A 14,402-nucleotide genomic window follows, 5' to 3' on the forward strand; every position below is an offset into this window, starting at 1 on the left:
CTATATAGATGCTGCTGAGATTCCGATGGTGACAATATTGCGTAAATACGCGCTGGAGTTCCAGGTTGGCGCTAGCTTGCTGCATCAAATCATCCACGATGAGAAGATTTGTTTTATGAGTAAATCATCATCATTCAGACTCTCGGGTATTCCATGCACAAATTTAATGTCGTACAATTTCAGTACATCGTCGTACAAAGGCTGCCAGCAATCATACAACCATACAATGTTTTCAATTTTCTTGGAGATTATAGTCAAACCCTTTTCCAACAAAAGTTTTACAAAATAAGACTTTCCAGAATTGGACGGCCCACTTATAACACAACTAAATGGATGTTGAAGTCTGAAATCAAAATCGGAAACAACCTGAGACCCTCTGTGCATCACCTGATCAGTAGCCATAAGGAAGAGTGGTGAAATCGGGCAAAAGTCTGCGTTTATTATACACCACCTTGAACTTTTTAACGACTGATTTGTTGTGCAATGTGAGTCTTTTTATTCCTCACAATATTTTCGGTGTGAGCCAGGATGTGTTTGGCGCTATCCTGCGACGTCACATAACCGTCAACCAGACCAATCAGGGATTCCAGACAGATGGCTCGGGAGTTTTTTGCATTCAATGTTATACCCTTAGCTTTCATGCACGTCTTACCTTTGGCCGTCTTGTACCCATAAGATTTAGGCCCGCTCGTGCAAAAACACGTTATGAAGTCGCCGTCGTCTAGCTCGCTCGTCAGCTCCCCCAAATGATCCCCTAGAGGCGGTTCCCAGTCCCCCTCCCTAGACACAAAGACGACGGAGTCCGTATCTGAGTAAAGAAGCCGGTCGCCGAGTCTGTCCATCAATTCGTACAATTCCAGTCGTGCATGAGCCGTTGTAAACGCTCCTAGAAACACGTTAACGTCGTGCGCCTTACAAACATCGTCTTTGTCAGGTTTATGCTGAACGAGAGCTACGTCGTCCGAGACGAATGTGAAATAGGACAGTGTGTCGGTATTACCAAAAACGATTCTGGTGAAATCTTCGGGGTCGTTCACCAGAGTCGTTTGAGGCAGGTTCTGTCTTAACGAGAACCGACCCCAAAGCGAATTGAGAATCAATTTCGTGATTGCCCTCTGGGCGGCGTTGTACTTGATCTTTTCGGGGTCGAGTTGAACCCCCTCTTTTTCAAAATACTCAGGGATGTAAGTCTCTTTCTCAGCCTCCGTGACCACATTCGACGGATACCCTGACGCTTGTTGTTTCAAACGCAGAAACGTTTTGACATAATCGCCAAACAATGCGTCTGACCGCTGAGGAAAATGCCAAACCTCGTCTATCTTGGCTACCACATAACCCTTCTCGACGGCTTTTAAAAGCTCGATGCTGACCCAACAGCCCGACAGCGATCTTTCCTGATCCGTGTGGGTACAGGTTGAGGTCTGGTTTTGCTCGTGAGCGCAAGTTCTACATAACGGGAACATGAGTTTTCCTTCGCATCTGTAAGGGAGAACCGGGTGCAGTAATTTGCGGGGAGGGTACACGGTCGCTTTGATAAGGCCGAAATAATTTTCAATCGGTTCAAAATCTTTGAAAATGATTTGTGGATGATCGATCGGATAGCTTTTCCTAGCCTGGCAAAAGGGGTAGAGGCTGGTGAAATCGAGATACCTTATTTTTTCATCTTCGGTCACCTTGTGATAGAGTTTATAAGCGTTAGTTCGACCACCAAACAGAGCGTCTCGCGGTTTCAATCTCTCGGGGGCCGAATAATTGTCCATAAATTCTATCACGGAGGGATCGGTCTTTTTCATTTTGCTCCATTCGCATTCCCAAAGAACCTCGATTTGCAAACCGTACGCGTTCTGCAGAATTTCGACCTTATCGTCAAACTGTCTCCTGAGAACCCCGTAAGGTACTCGCGACAAGGGGTGTGTCTGATGGGGTTCAAAGCGACAGCAGTGTCCATGGTGTACACAACCATTGTATTCTAAGCCAAACCTCAACCCGTTCTGTTCGTAGTAACCGTCTAAAAAGTACTTACCGAAGGATACTTCGCCATGGTTCAAGGCGTGGTGTAGGTCGACGTTTCGAGTCTTTTTGACATACTCCAGCCATTCTATTGAACCAGATGAATAGCATTTGCTCTGTCGGATGTACGCTTTGTTATGCGTGAGAGCCAGCGTATTTTTCTTAAGGAAATGTGTTTTGAAGATCCCCATCGCACAACTAGCGATCGTCGTAAAACTGAAAGGGTCAAGTTTGGTGCATTCGATGAACGACTGGCGATATTTCATACAACCTTCGCGTAATAACACAACGTCGTTAACGCCGTACTCGTACAGTTCTTTCTTAAAGTCAAAGAACTTACCCTCAACCGTGCTGTACCAGGCATCGAACTTTTGTTGGTCTTTATCCGACATGTTATCGTAGTTGTAAAACTTTTTGTCGGGGTAAGGTCCGAAATACTTCGCATTTTCCACTCTGTTGAAAAGATGTGGAAAGTAGCCTTTTTCAGTCGTCGTCAAGTCTAACGCAGCTGGCATTTTGGCTAGGGCAAACGGGGAAAAATGAATAACTGTCGAGGTATCGCTGCGCAAACGTTTCATCATACATAAGGATTAATTTATATCCCTGCATGATAACCTCGATGGCAATCCCAGCTTTGCAGAAATACTCCAGAATGAGAAAGGAGTCAAATCTGGAGGCGTAATGAGCAATGAAGCAGCAGCCTTCATATCGCGGCTGTCTGAAGCGCTTGATTAGCTTAGCTATACAGCCTGTACCGCGAGCTACAAATTTCTCCCCTTGGAACGTGATCGCGCAAAGAAAATTAGCCACGTGCCTCCCATTTTCATAACGCGTTTCAAAATCGTAGAAAATGTATTTTTCGCAAAACTCCTTAGGCGCTAGGGGCTGTATGAAGCATTGGTGTTCTCCCTCGTCCACCAGAATTTCGCGACAATGGTCGCATTTGTCCGGAGCGCATACGTGTTTGGTTTTCTTGTTTCCCGGTTTAACCTGGTAGCGTCTGTTGCATAGTTTACAGTATTTTATAAGATCACAGGCGGGGTTTTCGTGACCCGGAGGTGGGTTTTTTTTATGCATTTCGAAGCAATAGCTCGATTTACAGTAACGCATGCAATCTAGACAGTGTATGGTCGTTTTAGGGTAGGTGTAACATTCTGAGTCGAAGCATACGTTACAGACGTGTTTGCATCGATGGTCTCTGCGACTGGTGTAACTTTTGTAACAAAATTCGCATACGTATTCCGAACCGATGAACCCTGTCAAACTCGTTATCATGTAGTAATGATCGTTATGGTGATAGAGGAACACCGTTTTCGGATGGGGTTCATCACAAGTTTTGTACGTTTCTAAGACAGCTGCGTTAGATCTGTGAAATACGACAATTTTAATGCCTAGAGCTCGTTCAAATGAGGCTATGTCGCTAAAAGCGATTGGATCTTGGATTGAGAAGCCTGCACTGTTTTGGATGGTGGTAGCCAGATTTTCTAACTCGGTCTCGGGTGTTGTGGGTTAAGAAAACGGGCGAGACAAATGGAGAAGCAGAAATTATTCGAAATATTTGTGGGGCAAAATAAACTGGTTTTTTTTCTTTTGATCACCTCACCAATGGCCAGATCCATAAGTTTACGTCGTTGACCCCCACCTCCTTGCCTGTTCATAACAACGGTAGCTTCTATCTCAACGGCCTGGTCCGATAATAACTGATCGTTGCTCTGTAAAACTTTTTCAATTTGGTCGTAAAGCAAATTGGGGTCATAATTATTTCCATCGGTTAAAACAGCGCTGATGGGTATTTGTAGACTGGAGGCTGACACGGTCAAATTAATCACGGGTACATCCCCACCAAAATCTCTAGCAAAAGTAACAATCCCGCTCAGTGTGTCGTGTAAGTAACGATGATAATCGGCCAGATCTGCAGAGTTGATGACTCTCAGATTCATGCTCCTTCTCAACGATACGCTATTGAAACGAGGTCGTGGTAAAACGTGATATCCGTTAACGAACCCACCCCGGCGAATCAACGCATCAATGTCGAGGGGACTTAATCGCTCATGTGTAGGAGGATTACCTTCGCGGAAAGTATTATCATCGTCGGTAGGATGTTCTACTCTATCGTCGTCAGGATCTGGGGGTGGTTCGGCGGTATTTAACCCTGCACCGTGTTGTATGGGTGGGTCATAGAGATTCATATTTGGATTTACGGCTAATTCAAAAAGATCCAAATCAGCAGATTGGTGTGACGATTCTACATTAAGATACTGTTCTAAAGAATCTGGAAGCATACTTATCGTTTCAAGCTCATCCGGAGACAGTTCTGTGTCAGATTGGTCTGATTGACGAGCGTCTGTAAAGAAGTATTTTGATCCATCCATTTTTGAAATTCAGACTAACATCACAGAGTATAAAACAATCACAGAGTATAAAACGTGAGATATTACAAAATCATAGAGCATAGATAAAATAGCATAGTGTATACATGTAATATAATAAGAGTATATAAAAGGAATATAAATCAAAGAGTATAAAATCAAAGAGTGTATATAACAATCAATACATGATCTAACGCGGTACAAAATGGATCGTGAGTAAACTATTAATTGTAGCAGACATCTCATCTATGAGGGTATGGAGAAGACGAAGCCTGAGCAGCATTTCACTATGGTGTTGCGTTGACATATGCTCGTTTATATCAGAATCCTCATCCATGATTAATCGGATAATATGGATGCGGTGAAATATTTCATCGCTCACATTCTGAAAAAAACGATCCTGAACATCGAATCTGCTATGTATCTCTGGCTGAAAGGATCGTAGCTCGTTACGTAAGGCATCTATTCTGCTACGGTTTTCTTCCTGCCTTGCAGAATTTGCATCAATTTTCCTGTTTATATCCGCATTCGCCTCACGAAACTCACTGCGAAATGCATCTATTGAATTAATGAGCTGGCGAATCAGAGGCTTATCGTTGGATGGTTCATCGACTGGTTGAGGGGTCAGCGCTACTTCTTCAACATCGATCTCTTCCGACGATTGGTGAAAATGAAATGGCGTCTGACCGGCGTTCGACGCTTCGCCACGCTCGCTCGTCCAAGAGCTCTGATCCCAAGCGTGGAGTTGAGCCACACCCCAGTCAGTCACATCGTCATCATCATCATCATGGATTCTATCCGAACCTGCTGTATGGAAATATAACAATCAATCATAATGGTATGACAAATTTGAGTTTAAATGTTAATACATGTAGATAGCCTCACCATTAAATAGCTCAGGACTAAATGGGGGTACAGAATAATTCGTTTTTCTAGTCTTTTTCTTTGGTTGGTCTAAAGCTGTGGGGGTAGGAACTATTTGATCTCCGACTATGTCTCGCCTATCTGTTACGACGATGGTGTCTTGTTCATTCTCGTCTTCAGTAAGGTCGACCACCGGGAATCCAGGCTGTGTGACGAATTGGATGAAATCTATAAAATAAATAAAACGTTAGATTTCCTTAAACGTAAAACATTACGTTGAAGGTGGATCTTGTTCTTACCATTGGCAGTGCTGTCTCCATCAAACCCATGCGTAGCCACTACGAATTAAAAATAAGTAAAACTTAAAATAAATTAAAATTAATAAATAAAGACGCATAAAAATTGGTACATTTAATTTATAAAGAATAGAAAATAAGTTCTCACATGAATTAATGGCATCAAAGGCGTTCCGCTCGACGTTTGAATCTGAGGGGGAAAAACATATTATGATTTGAAGCCGCCTGGTGGGGCCGTTTTATATGGTTGATGACGCGCACACACACACACACACACACACACACACACACACACACACACACACACACACACACACACCTATAATTTATGAATCATACAACTTGGAAAATTTAAATACATCACATCAGCATTTAAATAGCTAGATTAAAACAATTTGCTCTAAACAAAATCATCTCCAACCATAGGATGACCTATCACAGTAAGGAGTGCATTGTATATCATTTCAGGGCACTAGGGGGGGCTATTTGCCTGTGAACTGGATGTTGTTTGAACTCCGGGACTGGTGGGGGCGCTATTTGCCTGTGAACTGGATGTTGTTTGAACTCCGGGACTGGTGGGGGCGCTATTTGCCTGTGAACTGGATGTTGTTTGAACTCCGGGACTGGTGGGGGCGCTATTTGCCTGTGAACTGGATGTTGTTTGAACTCCGGGACTGGTGGGGGCGCTATTTGCCTGTGAACTGGATGTTGTTTGAACTCCGGGCCTGTGGGGGCGCTATTTGTCTGTGAACTGGATGTTGTTTGAACTCATGGGCAACCATATCCATTCCATACCTGAATGTGACGCTTCAGAAAGTGTTTAAAACGATGATTATATGGTAAAATATATACCAGTATACCGTCAGAAGCATCAGCAATGTTTTTCTGAAACATATACAGACAAAAGCAAAATGATATAGCGCCCATAACAATGTGTGAGACCCGTTAGCAGCGTAGCACGAGATGCTAACCAACACACATGTTCTATCACCATGCCGCATGGTTAGCTATCCGAAAGATCGGTTTACTAAATTATAACGCTGTATATATCACCGTCTTTTCACATTAAAAGATAGCGCTGCATTATAACACACAAATAGCATTCGTAGAAGAGTGAAGTATGTTGCGGTAAGCCGACGGCTGATCCATGATTTTCATAATAAAAGCTTTTTCACATAAAAAGTTTCACATAAGCAGTACATCCGATGATAATCCATATTAATACACATAAGCATGGATATGCAAACTGATTTGGTTTAAAATCACCAATGGTCCATATTTTAAAAATCAAACTTTATGATAAATGAATGTGATGTTGCATATTATTAAAAATCATATCTACTGTTTTTCACCCTATGTGAAAACAATATTTAAATCACCGTAGCATAACCCCATAAGCATGGGTATGCAGACTGGTGTGATTTAAAAAACAAAACAAAAAAAACACCAATGTTCCATATTTTTAAATTTCAAACTTTTATGAATATAATCTTACTTATTTAAAAATCATATCTACTGTTTTTCACCATGTGAAAACAATATTTAAATCACCGTAGCATAACCCCATAAGCATGGAAATAAAGACTGATGTGATTTTTTAAAATGTACATATGCAGACTGATATTTTTAAAATCATAGTTTATGATACTTAATATCTGTACCCAGATATTTTTAAAAATCATACTTTATTAATATAATTTTACATATTTAAAAATTCACATCTATTGTTTCACACCCTATGTGAAAAAACAATCTTTAAAACACCATAGCATAAAAGAATTACAAAGAGAAAATACTCACTGTTTTGCATGTTGATGAGTTGAGCTGTGCAGTCTTGAAGTTTGGACAAGATATGGTTTGCCAGGGTTCGAGCCGTCATCTATATATATATATATATACATTCTGAGATGCAGTGAAAATGTATGGGAAAGATATAACTATGTGTGTCCGCTAGATGGCGCGCGTGTTCTATGAATGGTACAGGCGAGTTCACAGAGAGGTCGTTCTCAGAGATCTATCCAACATTTGTCGCCGTATTTCACGGATAGAAGGTCAAAACTGTCACAAAAGAGACACTCCTCTCTTGAGATACGATTTTTTTTAATTGGAAAGCGTATCGGTAGGGTGAAGTGGCACGTACAGCGGTACCGGCTCCTTTGAGTCTTTTCTATACAGTTGTTGTTTTTCAGGATATGCTCGCGACCATAAATTAGTATGAATCGTGAAAACAACAGGTGCTAAAGACGGTCCATGGATACATCTCCCAGTGTTGCAAGCACACACACACTTAGCGCTTTGAGTGTCAACTTTAATCCAATTCTTCAGTACTCTGAAACGGTAAGCTGATTTTTATTTTTGTCATCGGTTCGTAAACTGCATGAAATACGTTATGATTTTATTTCTGATCATCCGTTCATACTGTATAGCTTCTTCAACAGTCTAAATGGAAGATGATTTTTATTTTTGGACTGCTATAATTGGAATATTATTTATTTACAATGAATGATGCAAGCATTTTATTTATATACTTTTAAATGAACAATGTTGTTCAACTTTAGTTACTGGGAGATATTTTCTCACTTTCACCCCCCAGCAGGGGGTGCAGGAATAGGGTGGTGTCTCACTCACAGACAGACGCACACACTTAGCGCGGAGACCATTGCTGTCATGCGCTGGTGTTTGAGAGACTGAGGGGAGGGAGGGTGTCATGAAACACACACGCACACACACACACACACACACACACACACACACACACACACACACACACACACACACACACACACACACACACACACACACACACACACACACACACACACACACACATTCCTCCACCACTCTGAATCACAGAGTGTCAAAACACAGAGTGTTTAAAAACTTTAAACTTATTTAATCTGAAATGACTGCTTCAGTAGATTTTTAGTAAGATATTTATTTCTGTTTTGAAAAGATTTTTTATAATCATTTATATACTTTTTAAAAGATCAATGTGTTCAACTTTAGTTAGTGTGAAAATTGTAAATGACTAAATGTAAATTTTATAAATATTTCATTCATATACTTTTAAAGGAGCAGCATGCTTTTCAACTTTAGTGTGAGAGTATTAGAAAAACCTTTTCTCACTATCCCCATTTATATAGCGTGCTCAGGAATGCCAGGATATCGGATGACACGCACACACTCACAGACAGACGCACACACACACAGTGCGGAGACTGTCAACTTTAATCCAATTCTTCACCATAGTGAAACGGTAAGATGATTTTACTTTTGTAATTCTAATCTATTCTAATCTATATGCGACATTAGAAAAATTATTTTCTCACCCCGACACGGAGGGGATTTCCCACACCAAGAAGTTATTTCCCCCCGGGGTCAATAGGTCAAAATCAATGGGGCAAAGACAACTGGCAAAGACAACTGGCAACTTCATATATCATACAAAGGTCAATAGGGTAAAGACAACTGTCAACTTGATCGATCGATAGGTCAAAGGTTAATCCCTAAATTAAGCGACCTCCGGAACAACCCCTCCGGAAGGTCAAAGGTTAATCCCTACATCAAAGGACCTCCGGAACACCCTCCGGAAGGTCAAAGGTTAGCCCCGCCCACCTGTCAATCATAGGGTCATAAATCATTTTGACATAAGCCGAATGGTTATAACTACTAGTGTGACAGTCTGTAAATTCCACAAACAACAGAACAGAGGTCATTCGGCATGGCAGTCTGCCTACAGCTCCTTGGTACGATGGCCTTCACCTGTCTCAAAAGTAAGGGTTTTGTATCGAATTGCAGCATTTATATTTAACATGCCTCCACTTGTTTCCACCCAGTTTTGAACTGAAGACCTTTGCGTGTAAAGCGAACGTGATATCATGGCATGTGCTTTTTAGAAGATGGCTCCTTCCCATAATCTGCTCTGCAAGCAGTGTGACAGTCTGTGAATTCCACAAACAACAGAACAGAGGTCATTCGGCATGGCAGTCTGCCTACAGCTCCTTGGTACGATGGCCTTCACCTGTCTCAAAAGTAAGGGTTTTGTAGCATTTATATTTAAAATGCATCCACTTGTTTCCGCCCAGTTTTGAACTGAGGACATTTTGCGTGTAAAGCAAACGTGATAACCACTACACTACGGAAACTTGGTTTGGATCTCATTCCCACCTCTTCTAGCGTACGCTTGTTCAAAAGCGACTGAAACTATAGACTGCCCAGTGTTTTTAACATGGCAAAAAGCTGCTAATTTTGTTGGCAGACCGAACATTTTATATTACTGTACAGGAAACCTCAATGGTCATTTGTTTTATTTTTGTCCTTTTCTAAAGAGATTAAACAACAAACATCCCTGCAAGTGTACTGACCTGCTCAACAGAAAATCGCATACGAAATTTTTGCAAAAATCACCCACAGTTTCCGCCCAGTTATGAACTGGGGACTTTTCGCGTGTGAGGCGAACGTGATAACCACTACACTACAAACACGTCTTCAGGTTGCAGACATAAATCTTTAGGTGCACGCTTATTAAAAAGCATATAAAGGAAATGAGCGCTGCACCCACCTAGCGTGCCAAAGAGTTTACATTTTCTGTCAGAATCCAACCACTGTTTCTGCTCAGTTTCGAACCGAGGACCTTTCGCGTGTTAGGCGAATGTGATGACCACTACACTACAGAAACCTATTATTGAGACGGATGTGCTTTTTACAAGATGGCTCCTTCCCATAATCTGCCCTGCAGGCAGTGTGACAGTCTGTAAATTCCACAAACAACAGAACAGAGGTCATTCGGCACCCACCTAGTGTCATTCGGCATGGCAGTCTGCCTACAGCTCCTTGGTACGATGGCCTTCACCTGTCTCAAAAGTAAGGGTTTTGTAGCGAATTGCAGCATTTATATTTAAAATGCATCCACTTGTTTCCGCCCAGTTTTGAACTGAGGACCTTTCGCGTGTAAAGCAAACGTGATAACCACTACACTTCCGAAACTTGATTTGGACGTCAGTCCCACCGCTTCTAGGGTACGCTTGTTCAAAAGCGACTGAAACTATAGACTGCCCAGTGTTTTTAACATGGCAAAAAGCTGCTAATTTTGTTGGCAGACCGAACATTTTATATTACTGTACAGGAAACCTCAATGGTCATTTGTTTTATTTTTGTCATTTTCTAAGAGATTAAACCACAAACATCCCTGCAAGTGTACTGACCTGCTCAACAGAAAATCGCATACGAAATTTTTGCAAAAATCACCCACAGTTTCCGCCCAGTTTCGAACTGGGGACCTTTCGCGTGTGAGGCAAACGTGATAACCACTACACTACGGAAACAAGTCTTCAAGTTGCAGACATAAATCTTTAGGTGCACGCTTATTAAAAAACATATAAAGGAAATGAGCGCTGCACCCTCCTAGTGTGGCAAACAGTTTAAATTTTCTGTCAGAATCCAACCACTGTTTCTGCTCGGTTTCGAACCGAGGACCTTTCGCGTGTTAGGCGAACGTGATGACCACTAAACTACAGAAACAAATTGATGAGGTGCATGTGCTTTTTAGAAGATGGCTCCTTCCCATAATCTGCTCTGCAAGCAGTGTGACAGTCTGTAAATTCCACAAACAACAGAACAGAGGTCATTCGGCATTGCAGTCTGCCTACAGCTCCTTGGTACGATGGCCTTCACCTGTCTCAAAAGTAAGGGTTTTGTAGCGAATTGCAGCATTTATATTTAACATGCATCCACTTGTTTCCGCCCAGTTTTGAACTGAGGACCTTTCGCGTGTAAAGCAAACGTGATAACCACTACACTACGGAAACTTGGTTTGGATCTCATTCCTACCTCTTCTAGCGTACGCTTGTTCAAAAGCGACTGAAACTATAGACTGCCCAGTGTTTTTAACATGGCAAAAAGCTGCTAATTTCGTTGGCAGACCGAACATTTTATATTACTGTACAGGAAACCTCAATGGTCATTTGTTTTATTTTTGTCCTTTTCTAAAGAGATTAAACAACAAACATCCCTGCAAGTGCACTGACCTGCTCAACAGAAAATCGCATACGAAATTTTTGCAAAAATCACCCACAGTTTCCGCCCAGTTTCGAACTGGGGACTTTTCGCATGTGAGGCGAACGTGATAACCACTACATAACAAACACGTCTTCAGGTTGCAGACATAAATCTTTAGGTGCACGCTTATTAAAAAGCATATAAAGGACATAAGCGCTGCACCCACCTAGCGTGCCAAAGAGTTTACATTTTCTGTCAGAATCCAACCACTGTTTCTGCTCGGTTTCGAACCGAGGACCTTTCGCGTGTTAGGCAAATGTGATGACCACTACACTACAGAAACCTATTGTTGAGAGGGATGTGCTTTTTAGAAGATGGCTCCTTCCCATAATCTGCCCTGCAAGCAGTGTGACAGTCTGTAAATTCCACAAACAACAGAACAGAGGTCATTCGGCACCCACCTAGTGGGTGCTTCTCATTTCTTATTTGTGCATCCTCGTTTCCTTTCCTCGCTTCCTTTCCTAGCGTCTCAGCTCCACCCCCTGTAGGTTTTGAGGGAAGGACGCAAGGAAAGAAAATGAGGACGGAGGAATCGAATGAAAGCTTTTTTTATTCATTGGAATACTTGATCACTCACGCGTCACTTCATAGCGTCATCAGCAGCGCTCAAAGGATCTGCCCTTATGTTGTTGAAGTTTGTTTATTTAAGAAATTCATAATAAATGATAATAAAGCAAGATACCCTGTTGAAATATGTGTAATGTGTGGTTTATATAAACTGCAAAGGTAAAGTATACATTAAAACAGATTGTGATCGATGTGAAGGGGGAGGAGAATGTATACGCGCGTCACGTTTAGTCGATAAATCTCTTCCGCATAGGATACACCTGTGTATCCTCGCTCATGACTCCTCTGGAAGCCTCCTCACTCCTCGATCCTCGCCTCCTCGCGGTGCAATTAGAGAACTGAGATGTCCTTCAAGATGGCTGCGCTCGATCGGTTTCCGGGTCATAGGATGGAGGACAGAGGAACGAGGAGACGAGGAGGGATATTGCGAAGCACCCAGTGTCATTCGGCATGGCAGTCTGCCTACAGCTCCTTGATACGATGGCCTTCACCTGTCTTAAAAGTAAGGGTTTTGTAGCGAATTGCAGCATTTATATTTAACATGCCTCCACTTGTTTCCACCCAATTTTGAACTGAGGACCTTTCGCGTGTAAAGCGAACGTGATAACCACTACACTACGGAAACTTGGTCTGGATCTCATTCCCACCTCTTCTAGCGTACGCTTGTTCAAAAGCGACTGAAACTATAGACTGCCCAGTGTTTTTAACATGGCAAAATGCTGCTAATTTTGTTGGCAGACCGAACATTTTATATTACTGTACAGGAAACCTCAATGGTCATTTGTTTTCTTTTTGTCCTTTTTTAAAGAGATTAAACCACAAACATCCCTGCAAGTGTACTGACCTGCTCAACAGAAAATCGCATACGGAATTTTTGCAAATACCACCCTTAGTTTCCGCCCAGTTTCGAACTGGGGACCTTTCGCGTGTGAGGCGAACGTGATAACCACTACACTACAGAAACACGTCTTCAAGTTGCAGACATAAATCTTTAGGTGCACGCTTATTAAAAAGCATATAAAGGAAATGAGCGCTGCTACCACCTAGCGTGGCAAACAGTTTAAATATTCTGTCAGAATCCAACCACTGTTTCTGCTTGGTTTCGAACAGAGGACCTTTCGCGTGTTAGGCGAACATGATGAACACTACACTACAGAAACCTATTGATGAGGCACATGTGCTTTTTAGAAGATGGCTCCTTCCCATAATCTACTCTGCAAGCAGTGTGACAGTCTGTGAATTCCACAAACAACAGAACAGAGGTCATTCGGCATGGCAGTCTGCCTACAGCTCCTGGGTACGATGGCCTTCACCTGTCTTAAAAGTAAGGGTTTTGTATCGAATTGCAGCATTTATATTTAACATGCCTCCACTTGTTTCCGCCCAGTTTTGAACTGAAGACCTTTGCGTGTAAAGCGAACGTGATATCATGGCATATGCTTTTTAGAAGATGGCTCCTTCCCATAATCTGCTCTGCAAGCAGTGTGACAGTCTGTGTATTCCACAAACAACAGAACAGAGGTCATTCGGCATGGCAGTCTGCCTACAGCTCCTTGGTACGATGGCCTTCACCTGTCTCAAAAGCAAGGGTTTTGTAGCGAATTGGAGCATTACATTTAAAATGCCTCCACTTGTTTCCACCCAGTTTTGAACTGAGGACCTTTCGCGTGTAAAGCAAACGTGATAACCACTACACTACGGAAACTTGATTTGGACTTCAGTCCCACCGCTTCTAGGGTACGCTTGTTCAAAAGCGACTGAAAACTATAGACTGCCCAGTGTTTTTAACATGGCAAAATGCTGCTAATTTTGTTGGCAGACCGAACATTTTATATTACTGTACAGGAAACCTCAATGGTCATTTGTTTTATTTTTGTCCTTTTCTAAAGAGATTAAACCATAAACATCCCTGCAAGTGTACTGACCTGCTCAACAGAAAATCGCATACGAAATTTTTGCAAAAAACACTCACAGTTTCCGCCCAGTTTCGAACTGGGGACCTTTCGCGTGTGAGGCGAACGTGATGACCACTACACTACAGAAACCTATTGATGGAGCATGTGCTTTTTAGAAGATCCCTCCTTCCCATAATCTGCTCTGCAAGCAGTGTGACAGTTTGTAAATTCCACAAACAACAGAACAGAGGTTATTCGGCATGGCAATCTGCCTACAGCTCCTTGGTACGATGGCCTTCACAAGGGTTTTGTAGCGATTTGCAGCATTTATATTTAACATGCCT

General features: G+C 42.1%; 10 non-coding genes across 10 annotated transcripts; all 10 read right to left on the bottom strand.

Annotated features, from left to right (window-relative positions):
* Nucleotides 1-9,611: 9,611 nt before the first annotated feature.
* On the bottom strand, nt 9,612-9,684 carry trnav-uac (transfer RNA valine (anticodon UAC)). Its single transcript has one exon. It is a non-coding gene; the product is annotated as a tRNA-Val (tRNA).
* Nucleotides 9,685-10,144: 460 nt separating this feature from the next.
* Nucleotides 10,145-10,217, bottom strand: trnav-aac (transfer RNA valine (anticodon AAC)). The gene has a single exon. It is a non-coding gene; the product is annotated as a tRNA-Val (tRNA).
* Nucleotides 10,218-10,790: 573 nt separating this feature from the next.
* Nucleotides 10,791-10,863, bottom strand: trnav-cac (transfer RNA valine (anticodon CAC)). The gene has a single exon. It is a non-coding gene; the product is annotated as a tRNA-Val (tRNA).
* Nucleotides 10,864-10,986: 123 nt separating this feature from the next.
* Nucleotides 10,987-11,059, bottom strand: trnav-aac (transfer RNA valine (anticodon AAC)). The gene has a single exon. It is a non-coding gene; the product is annotated as a tRNA-Val (tRNA).
* Nucleotides 11,060-11,273: 214 nt separating this feature from the next.
* On the bottom strand, nt 11,274-11,346 carry trnav-uac (transfer RNA valine (anticodon UAC)). Its single transcript has one exon. It is a non-coding gene; the product is annotated as a tRNA-Val (tRNA).
* Nucleotides 11,347-11,806: 460 nt separating this feature from the next.
* On the bottom strand, nt 11,807-11,879 carry trnav-aac (transfer RNA valine (anticodon AAC)). The gene has a single exon. It is a non-coding gene; the product is annotated as a tRNA-Val (tRNA).
* An 836-nt stretch (nt 11,880-12,715) lies between these two features.
* trnav-uac (transfer RNA valine (anticodon UAC)) lies at nt 12,716-12,788 on the bottom strand. Its single transcript has one exon. It is a non-coding gene; the product is annotated as a tRNA-Val (tRNA).
* Nucleotides 12,789-13,054: 266 nt separating this feature from the next.
* trnav-cac (transfer RNA valine (anticodon CAC)) lies at nt 13,055-13,127 on the bottom strand. Its single transcript has one exon. It is a non-coding gene; the product is annotated as a tRNA-Val (tRNA).
* Nucleotides 13,128-13,795: 668 nt separating this feature from the next.
* On the bottom strand, nt 13,796-13,868 carry trnav-uac (transfer RNA valine (anticodon UAC)). The gene has a single exon. It is a non-coding gene; the product is annotated as a tRNA-Val (tRNA).
* Nucleotides 13,869-14,135: 267 nt separating this feature from the next.
* Nucleotides 14,136-14,208, bottom strand: trnav-cac (transfer RNA valine (anticodon CAC)). The gene has a single exon. It is a non-coding gene; the product is annotated as a tRNA-Val (tRNA).
* Nucleotides 14,209-14,402: the final 194 nt, after the last annotated feature.

Source organism: Siphateles boraxobius, unplaced genomic scaffold (assembly GCF_051911475.1).
Source record: "Siphateles boraxobius isolate OS27281-9 unplaced genomic scaffold, OSU_SipBor_1 23, whole genome shotgun sequence".
Taxonomy (NCBI): domain Eukaryota; kingdom Metazoa; phylum Chordata; class Actinopteri; order Cypriniformes; family Leuciscidae; genus Siphateles; species Siphateles boraxobius.